At 44.3% G+C, this 9,476-nt stretch overlaps 1 protein-coding gene across 2 annotated transcripts in view; it reads left to right on the top strand.

The window, feature by feature from the left end:
• LOC121878053 overlaps window positions 1–9,476 on the top strand; it is a 92,900-nt gene that overhangs the window by 59,930 nt on the left and 23,494 nt on the right. Inside the window, exon 1 of one of the 2 annotated variants that reach the window (XM_042384016.1) lies at window positions 5,604–6,008. The exons of the other annotated variant lie outside the window; for it this stretch is intronic. The gene's annotated coding sequence lies outside the window, so the exon portion shown is untranslated. Of the gene's footprint in view, window positions 1–5,603; window positions 6,009–9,476 lie in introns of those variants that run through there. 2 annotated transcript variants of the gene reach the window in all.

The following is a 9,476-nucleotide window of genomic DNA, read 5'->3' as shown; positions in this document are numbered from 1 at the left end:
GATGTGTGGGGCAGGTGCGTATGTCCAGCTGATTGGTTGCAGCATTTGTCACCAGGTGGGGTGAAGTACAGGTGTGTGTGTGTGACATCTGTGGTATACAAGGATGTATTCTTCAAGGTAGGTAAGGTACAGGTGTAATTAACCTTAGAGAACCTACCTGTGTCTCATCTGAGAATTTGTAGCCGGGATAGTACAGTACTCTACAGCCTTTAATAGTTCAGGGACTCATTAGGACCCCCCCTGCAATGGGTCCGTCGTTCTCAGGGTCTCGCCTAGGAAGGTCGTCAGGTGTGTGTGGCCCTGAACATGTGGACAAGGGTCAGCTGATGGAGCCTCTTGACATGTTTAGACACGTGAAATGTTTTGTTTTGGCGAGTGATGTCACGCGGAGGAAACCCTTACCAGCTAGTGAAATGCAAATGTGTATATTGATATAAATCTGTCTGTCCGTATCTCTGCATTCACCCGTCCGTCCGTCCATCCATCCATCCATCCATCCATCCATCCATCCATCCATCCCCTCCATCCTTGTTAGCAGGATATAAACAAAACAGGAGTGAACGTGGAACAATATTTATCGTCTTTGCTGCGTGTAACTTAATCTTATCAGGTAATCAAAGTTTATCTGATTAGATTTTAAAACTTAAGTTTTTCGGGGACTGTTGTTGTGGTTACTGTGTTTGTTGTTGTTTGTTATTGTTGTTCTTGCTATTGTTATTACCATGTGTTATTATTGTTCTTCGTGTTATTGTTGTTGCTATTATTATTATTATTATTGGTTTTGTGTTTGTAGTTGTTAGTTTTACTGTTAATATTGTTGTTTTCAAATACGTGTTTAATTTATTTCCGACAATGACTCAGGCTCAGCAGTCACAGTAACGGACTCACCGTAAAGTCCAGTTTAATGACTCATTGAATGTGTCAAGTGGCCAAGCCGAGTGTCACACACTGGCCTCACAATCATCTCTCACTAGCAAAAAAATAAAATAAAATTATCTGTGTTGCTTCATTAGACCACCACCAAGCTCTGTGTGTGTGTGTGTGTGTGTGTGTGTGTGTGTGTGTGTGTGTGTGTGCCTACAAGATGACAAGCATGACTGTTTATAGAGGTGACCACAGCCCTGGCCACTCGAGACCCACGTGTTCACCCTGACGTGTCCACACCTCTTATACCCTGGTTGTTATTGGCTCACGTTTCCATTCATTTAACTTTACGTCCTTTTAGGGGAGGAAATAATGTTAATATGAGTGACACACCGAGGAAAGTTGATGGAGAGAGAGAGAGAGAGAGAGAGAGAGAGAGAGAGAGAACAGTGAATGGGACAGACAGACACAGACAGACTCCCGTACCACCGTCTACCCGCCCCGGATATAAACACCGTCTACCCGCCCCGGATATAAACAAGAATGCACATCGGATAATAAACGTGCCCAGGTCATGAGTGGTTCGTATGATAGCTTATTACCGTCTCCAGTGTCTGGCCCGCCAACCTCACCCCTCTTGGCTCGTGGGCGTGACGGGGTGTGGTGTGGGTGGGTGGGTGGGTAGTGGACACTGAGGTAGGATGTGGAACTGTGTGAGTAAAGTGGGTGGGTATGTGTGTAGGTGGGTGCAAGGGTGGGCGTATGGTGTGGGCGGGCGGAAATGTGGGCGTCGGTGTAAGGTTTAGGTAAAGAGTTGGCCGATTACCACACAAGTGACGGTGTTGGTGGGAAGTCTTAGGAGTGTGGACGTGTGGGCATGGAGCGTGAAGCGTGAGCATGGACCGTGAAGCGTGAGCATAAACTATAAACGAGGGGCAGGAGTTAGGGCAAGGGGCATGAGACGACCCCCCAAAAAATTTTATATAAACTTTAACGTGGGTCAGACGGTGTTGCTGGCGAGGTTAGTGTGTGAGTATTGTGGGTGTGGGGTATGACCGTGGGTGTGGGTCTTAGAAACAGGGGTGGAGGGGAAGGAAGGGAGTGAAAGTTTGATGAGGGCGTGTTTGAGTGAGAAAGGAAGGCAGGGAGAGTGGGTGGGTGGGTGGAGGGAGGGATGGAGGGATGGTTGGTTGGTTAGTGGAGGGAAGGAGGGAGGGAGGGTAGCTTATCCGTAATAAGAGGAGGGAGGAGGGAGGGTGACAGCCGCTCCTAGGACCAGGATGTTTAGACCATACCCCCCCCCCCCGGCACACGTTCCTGGGCTGCCTCGCATACCTTGCCCGTATAAGGTCAGCTGCGGCCCCTATGACGGCATGGCGGTCATAACACTACTAATGATTCAAGAGTGAGAGATGTAGGGACGATGTTATATAATATTGGTGATTATTAGTTAGTGGAGCCATTTAACGTGATGATGGTAATAAATACAACGATCATAACAACAATAGTAATAGGAGCAATACTAATAATTTAGAAACATTAATAATAGTAATAAGTTGTAAATGTCCTAATTTGTAAACATTTGTAAATTGTAAGTAGATGTGGGTACATTGTAGTTATTTAATAGCTCTGAGATGTGTGGAGATGGGTAGATGGTGTCAGGTGTGTTGCAGATGTGTAGTGTGTGTTTGTGTCTTGCCAAGAAGTGAAAATAAACACTTGGGTGAATGAAGACACGTCAATTAATGCAGTGGGGAGCAAACAAACACACACACACACACACACACACACACACACACACACACACACACACACACACACACATACTACTACTACTACTACTAATAATAATAATAACCTCGTTTCAGAAATAAGTACATCACACAGTAAACGGCACAGTCCAGTATTGTTACAGCGAAAACAATAATAAGTGATGCCCGATGAACAGGGAAATATCTTTGGGAATTTAAGGCAGTGTTGTTAGTGTATGTGTGAGACTATATATGTGTGTGTGTGCGTGTGTGTGAGTATATTATTGTGTGTGCGTGTACATGTGTGTGTATATTGTATGTGTGTGTGTGCGTGTGTGTGAGTATATTATTGTGTGTGCGTGTACATGTGTGTGTGTACGTGTGTGTGGGTGTGTGACCATAGTAACAGAGACGGGGCAGGTGGAGGAGCATATTAATCAGAGATGCCAGACGAGGTAGTGGCACTGAGCCACAGATGACCGCTGGCACTCCTCCAGTACGGGGGAGGGAGTAACAGTCATGAAGGAGGAGAGAGAGAGAGAGAGACTGCAGTTGGGATAGTACCAAAGGGGTTCCACTAGTCATTGTGTATGTGTGTAAACCTAAAATATACCAGAAACACCAAAATATAGTCGAGGGGCAGTAGGTGGGGTGGCGGAGGAGGATATTCCTGTGTTTATGGTCGAGCAGCTGTTTATATATTATCGTGACGTGTACCGCAGTTAGTGAATATTTACCATTCTGGGATGAGGCAGGGGAGGTACACACATGGGAGAGCATTATCTAAACTCTTGTTTTGGTTGTAGTATTAACTTGGGTTGACTGATTCCATGACTGTGTGTGGAGGCTGACCAGTGTTTTGTTTGTCACCCAGATAAGTTTTACTTCACCTGTGTTGTATAGGTATGGGTCTTTGACTGATCTTTCCTGAATTAATAATATATTTTTGTACTGAACTTTACTAACAAGGTTATTATTTCCCTACCATCCCCCAGATGCCGTGTGTGTGTTTGTATGTTCCATAACTCGAGAACTGGTGACGTCAACAGGTTCAGCCTTGGTACAGCCGCTGACTGACTAACCTTGTCATGTTCTAGCTGGGCCAAGTTTCCTTAGTGTGAGTGTGTGTGTGTGTGTGCGCGCGTGTGTGTGTGCGCGTGTGTGTGTGTGTTTGTGTAAGCACTATTTTACATATTTTCACATTACGTAATTATGTATTCATTTAAACAATTACGCCAATTTATAGTACATATTTTATTATTAATGGTGTTTAAATGTGTATATTTTTATTATAATTGTTTTGAATGTCATTCATTCAACTAATTAAGGCCTATTTATAATATTTACAGTATATTGTCTTGGCAGGTCTACAGTATTGTCAAGTGCGTTCGAGTTTACCAATAAGTGTACTTGTGTCACGCGAGGTGTAATGTCTGCACTTGTGTCACGCGGGGTGTAATGTCTGTACTTGTGTCACGCGAGGTGTAATGTCTGTACTTGTGTCACGAGGTGTAATGTCTACTTGTGTCAGGTGTAATGTCTGTACTTGTGTCACGCGAGGTGTAATGTCTGTACTGTGTGTGTCACGCGGGGTGTAATGTCTGTACTTGTGTGTCAGGTGTAATGTCTACTTGTGTCACGCGAGGTGTAATGTCTGTATGAGTGGTCCGCGTAATGTGCTAATGTCTCTTGTGTCACGCGAGGTGTAATGTCTGTACTGTGTCACGCGGGGTGTAATATCTACTTGTGTCACGCGAGTGTAATGTCTGCGTCAGGTGTAATGTCTGTACTTGTCACGAGGTGTAATGTTCATACTTGTCACGCGGGGTGTAATGTCTGCACTTGTGTCACGCAGGGTGTAATGTCTGCACTTGTGTCACGCGGGTGTAACGTCTGCACTTGTGTCACGCACGTCTGTACTTGTGTCGCGTGTAATGTCTGTACTTGTCACGCGGGGTGTGTCTGCTTGTGTCACGCAGGGTGTAATGTCTGTACTTAGTCACGCGGGTGTGTCTGTACTTGTGTCACGCGAGGTGTAATGTGTACTTGTGTCACGCGGTGTGTGTAATTTCCACGGTGTAATGTCTGTACTTGTGTCACGCGAGATGTAATGTCTACTTGTGTCACGCGAGGTGTAATGTCTGTACTTGTGTCACGCGAGGTGTAATGTCTACTTGTGTCACGCGAGGTGTAATGTCTGTACTTGTGTCACGCGAGATGTAATGTCTACTTGTGTCACGCGAGGTGTAATGTCTGTACTTGTGTCACGCAAGGTGTAAACATGCTGCAAGAATCAATATTTATTGCTTTTGGTTTAACAGGACAGCTCAAAATGTTTAATTATCTTCCACATTATCTTCATCGTTTCAGGTAACTTGTTTTGATGACTTAAAGGTTGTCGCCTTGCACTTTTTGTTTGTATACCAAAAGTCAGTGTCATTTATTCCTTATGAAATACCGTAATAAATAGATTTGGGCATAATGACCAGCTGAAACAAAATATAAATAATACGGTTGCAGTTTCAAGCAAAAATCGTCGAAAATAAATAGCTTCTTGTTGTGCTGTGTACTTAACCAACATTAGTCATATTGGAAGATTTTCCTGCGTGATTTTTTTTTAAGGTTGGGGGGAGGGGGGGGGGGGATTACAGGACCTCCGCGTCAGTACGTGACTAAATTGTCAATGAGTAACCCGCGTGCTTGGATGATCGACTAAGAATGTTATTCATGTCGGGTGACCACCAGAACGTCCACCGCGCATTTCTCTAGTCTCATGTCAATTTCTTCCTGGTAAATTGCAGAATGAGGTTAAAACTGCCATAATACCATGTTGGGAAAGAATAATCCTACCAGGAAATGAGTGTAAGTAATAAAGAAGGGTAGGACAGAGGGAGCCTCGTGGGAGGGGGAGGGGAGCAGCTGCAACAGAGGGGAGGGCAGGGCATATAGCCATGTGTTCAGGCGCCTCAGGCTCAGTACCGCGTTGGCTAGAGAGAGGGGTGGAGTATTTTGCTCTTGAGGGAGTGTTTTCGTCACTGTAGTCGCGCTACAACACAAGACAAACTCAATCCATTAATACACGATTAACTGCCGAGTGTAAGACATTGTACTGGTAGATGATATGTCATTTGAAGTCGATTATTAACTTGTTACATTTTTTCACTGTAATGAGACAAATTATCAAACTAACGTGTCGTTGATAAAATACTGATAAAATATACCGAACATTTTCTTCTGAGGAGTTTGACCAACACAACGACCCTACACGTGATTATCGGAGAGTAGTGTTGGTGCACGTGTGACTGGACGGTGTAGTGGTGACTGTTGACGACTTCTCACCTCTTCATCACTGCCACAATCAGCTGGTGCCACGTCCTGACCAGCTGTCAAGCGGTGAGTGAGTGAGATGCAACAGGATGATGACCCTTAACTATCAATAGGCCTTGCAATTTGGTTTTTAAAATGGTAAAAAAAATCTCGTAAGGTTAACCATAAACACCACGGCGCTGCTAATTTGACAGATATTCAATAAAAATACTCATACAAAGCCACATTGGTTTAGCATGCATATATAGACAGTATAATTACACAACCAATGGCGCACACTAAGTCGATTCAACAAAGGGTAGACTTAGTATGCCGTTAAAAGCTTATTCTCATCGGGGTGTGTTTATTTATTGGTCACCACGTCCAGTCGTGGATTAGTCGGCAAGAGGAGAGCCCTGGGGTTTATACTGCTCCTCCATTCTACCTTATAATTGTTTTAAGGTTTAATCCACACGTCTGTAAATAAAACAAATAATAATAAATTTCCATCTGTTCTGAGTAGATAAGCTTGAAACTGACCACTTTTTAGCGTAATCTTTGAGAATGTGAAAAAAAAGAAAGCCGGATCTAACAAATTTTGATTGTATCTCGTGTGGGCTGTCTGGTCTGGTTTGAACAGCTGTCAGTCCCAAAGCCTTCAGCCTGTCAAGATATCCAAGGCGTTTTATTTTCAGGAAGGCAGTCGCCCTGTGTGTGTGTGTGTGTTGTTATTGTGATACATTGTCTTTACTGGAGGTGAGGACTGGGGACGTGTGCGGGATGTCATGTCTCCAGTATATGTGTATCCTGTTATATATCTTCTATGTATATCTCTAGCTTATATATCCTGTATGTGTATTTCCTGTTATGTATCCTGTATGTTGATCTCGTGACCTCCAGGGTGATAGTTGACAACTCGTTCAGCAGTTTACGACATGTAGCTACCCCAGGTTGACCTCTAACATGCAGCTGACAAGTGTTCCTGTAAGCCGAGTTTTAACATAATGGTTGATTTTATCTCGAGTGAGTAGCACATGCTGTTGACCTTGGCTGATAGCGTATGACCTGTATGTAGTGTTGTATACCTTAACTTGATGCTTGGGTATTATTTGTTAAGAGTACGTGTTCGTCTATCTGTAGTGTATAGCGTCACTGCGTGTCTCGGCAAATGAGACCAGTGCCTTAGGGAGAGAGTAATGAACCTGCCCCCAGCTGACGTCCGGAGGTCTGGCACCAACTAGCTAGCCTCTTTTTGTCCTGGGCACCATAAATATTATATTACTTCCCCCGCTCCCCTTGTTGGAGGTTTTTGTTCGCTAGGTTGTGTTTACTTGGATTGTTCGCCGGGATCTAGACCTCCGTAAAAGTTTCTAATTGACTTTTTAGGCTGTTATTATAAATGTTAATTCTGGTATTATTATTATTATTATTATTATTATTATTATTATAAATATTAATTCTGGTATTATTATTATTATTATTATTCGGTGTACTCATTATTATTATTATTGTTATTTATTTTTATTATTTAAATTATTGCTGTTATTATTGTTGTCGAGTTTCCAAACCGGGAAATAGTGTTTCTCTGGGACCACAAGACAAGGTAAATTCCTCCACTATATTTTGACAGACAGCTGTGTAGGTGAGGAGACAGACAGACAGATGGAACACTAATACAGAGATTGAACAATGAGACAGATATGGATTGACAGAAAGATATGTAAGTAGAGAGACAAAGATATTAAGGTATAGTGCGAGACAGGGTGTGCGTCTTGGTCTGTCAGTGTGCGTCTCTGTCTGTGTCTCGTGTGGAAGAGAAATAAAAACAAATCTAGGGGGAGAGCGAGAAGCTTGGGTGTTGTGTAGGTAAGGGGCTGTGTTGTGTTGTGGTCATGGGGCAGGTGTTGGCATAACATTGTCACAACCTGGGGAAACCGCTGTAACATTCGAGAGAGAGAGAGAGGTCACAGAATGATTTAAAGGTAATGAAAGATAGTGTGTAACCAAATAGAACACATACACGCACCCATACACGCACCCATGCACACACACACACACACACACACACACACACACACACACACACACGCATGCACACAAATATTATGTCTACTTAGTGTCACCAGCCTGAAGAACCTTGGGCCCGTCTCCCAAGTGTTAAAAGCCCTGGATTATTTCTTAAGGCCAAGGACGCGAAACACCAACACGCTGACGAATACATACACACACACACACACACACACACACACACTGAGACGCAATACCTGGAGCCGCATCGCCGTTGACCCCAACATGCCCCGAACTTAGCCAGAAGAATTATTATAGAGCAGTGGTTGTGATACCTTCATCAGTGTTTATCATATTGTCCCCCCTCCCCCACACACACATTGCCCTCCCCCCACACACCTCTTCCCCCACACACACACGCACTCCCTCACACACACACACACACACACACACACCACACACTTTTGCTTCCCCTCCCTCACACGCTTGTGACTGCTTCCCCATCAAGACCGCAGCAAGCAAGCATCATCACGGTAGACACAAGCATTTATTGGTCCATTAATTTAGCACGACAACACAAGCATTGGACCATCACTCGAGCAAGACATCAAGCACAGGTTCATCCTCATAGTTCTAGGCAGGAAGCATCGTTAGGACAGGCACAAGCACTGTCTGGTTTATCAGTTGAGTAATACATCAAGCACTAGACCGTGACGGGATTGACAGCACAAACACTAGATTATTAGTAGACCGAGACGTTAGACACTGACAAGTCTATCAGTTTTCAACAGCACAAATACGACACCATAAATTGAGCAAGACAAGCACAAGCCGTGATGTATCTTCTGACAGACATCAAGCACCGACTGGTCTATTGATGTAACAGGACAGCACAAACACCAGACCATAAATTGAGCAAGACGAACACAAGCAGTGGATCATCACCTGACCGAGAGACTCAAGGGGACGTGCAGGGAGCTTCATGGTCACCCGGCTTAGCGTGTCCTCGTCTTCAGTGGACAGTAAAGAGAAATTTGCATTACCTACTATACTGACAGACCGACACCTACAGGCTTGAGACATGTCGTTGTGGGGGACACCTGCAATTGCAACACAACACCTGGGAATGACACGTGTTTCTGAGGTAATTGCTTGACAAATGACGCAGCTGCAGTGAGTGTGTGGTAACGTGACGTGGCAGTACATGTAACGTAGTGTAACATAACAGACCATAATGCAGCATACGGGAACATAACACCATGTTGTATTAGGTAAAGCCAAAACTTAGATTTCACTAACCTAAACTGTTGCTTCTACCTTTGGCTTCTGGAGATCTGTCAACTTCTACCGCCACAGATTACAAATTTCACACATCCCTGTTCCCCCGTCCACCCCACCCTTGTATATCTCCAGATAATGAGACGCCTTAGTGTTCGCTTAGCTCCGGCAGGGAACATTAGGCAGCGGCTTAAGCAACTCGGAAAGTAATGACCAGGGTCGAGTCTTGGGATTACACGACGTCGGCTGGGAGAGGAGGACGTGTTTGTG

The sequence above is a fragment of the Homarus americanus genome, unplaced genomic scaffold (genome assembly GCF_018991925.1).
Source record: "Homarus americanus isolate GMGI-L3 unplaced genomic scaffold, GMGI_Hamer_2.0 scaffold45562, whole genome shotgun sequence".
In the NCBI taxonomy this organism is placed as follows: Eukaryota; Metazoa; Arthropoda; class Malacostraca; order Decapoda; family Nephropidae; genus Homarus; species Homarus americanus.
The sequence above is the reverse complement of the archived record's forward strand: the minus strand, read 5'-3'. Positions and strand labels throughout refer to the sequence as shown.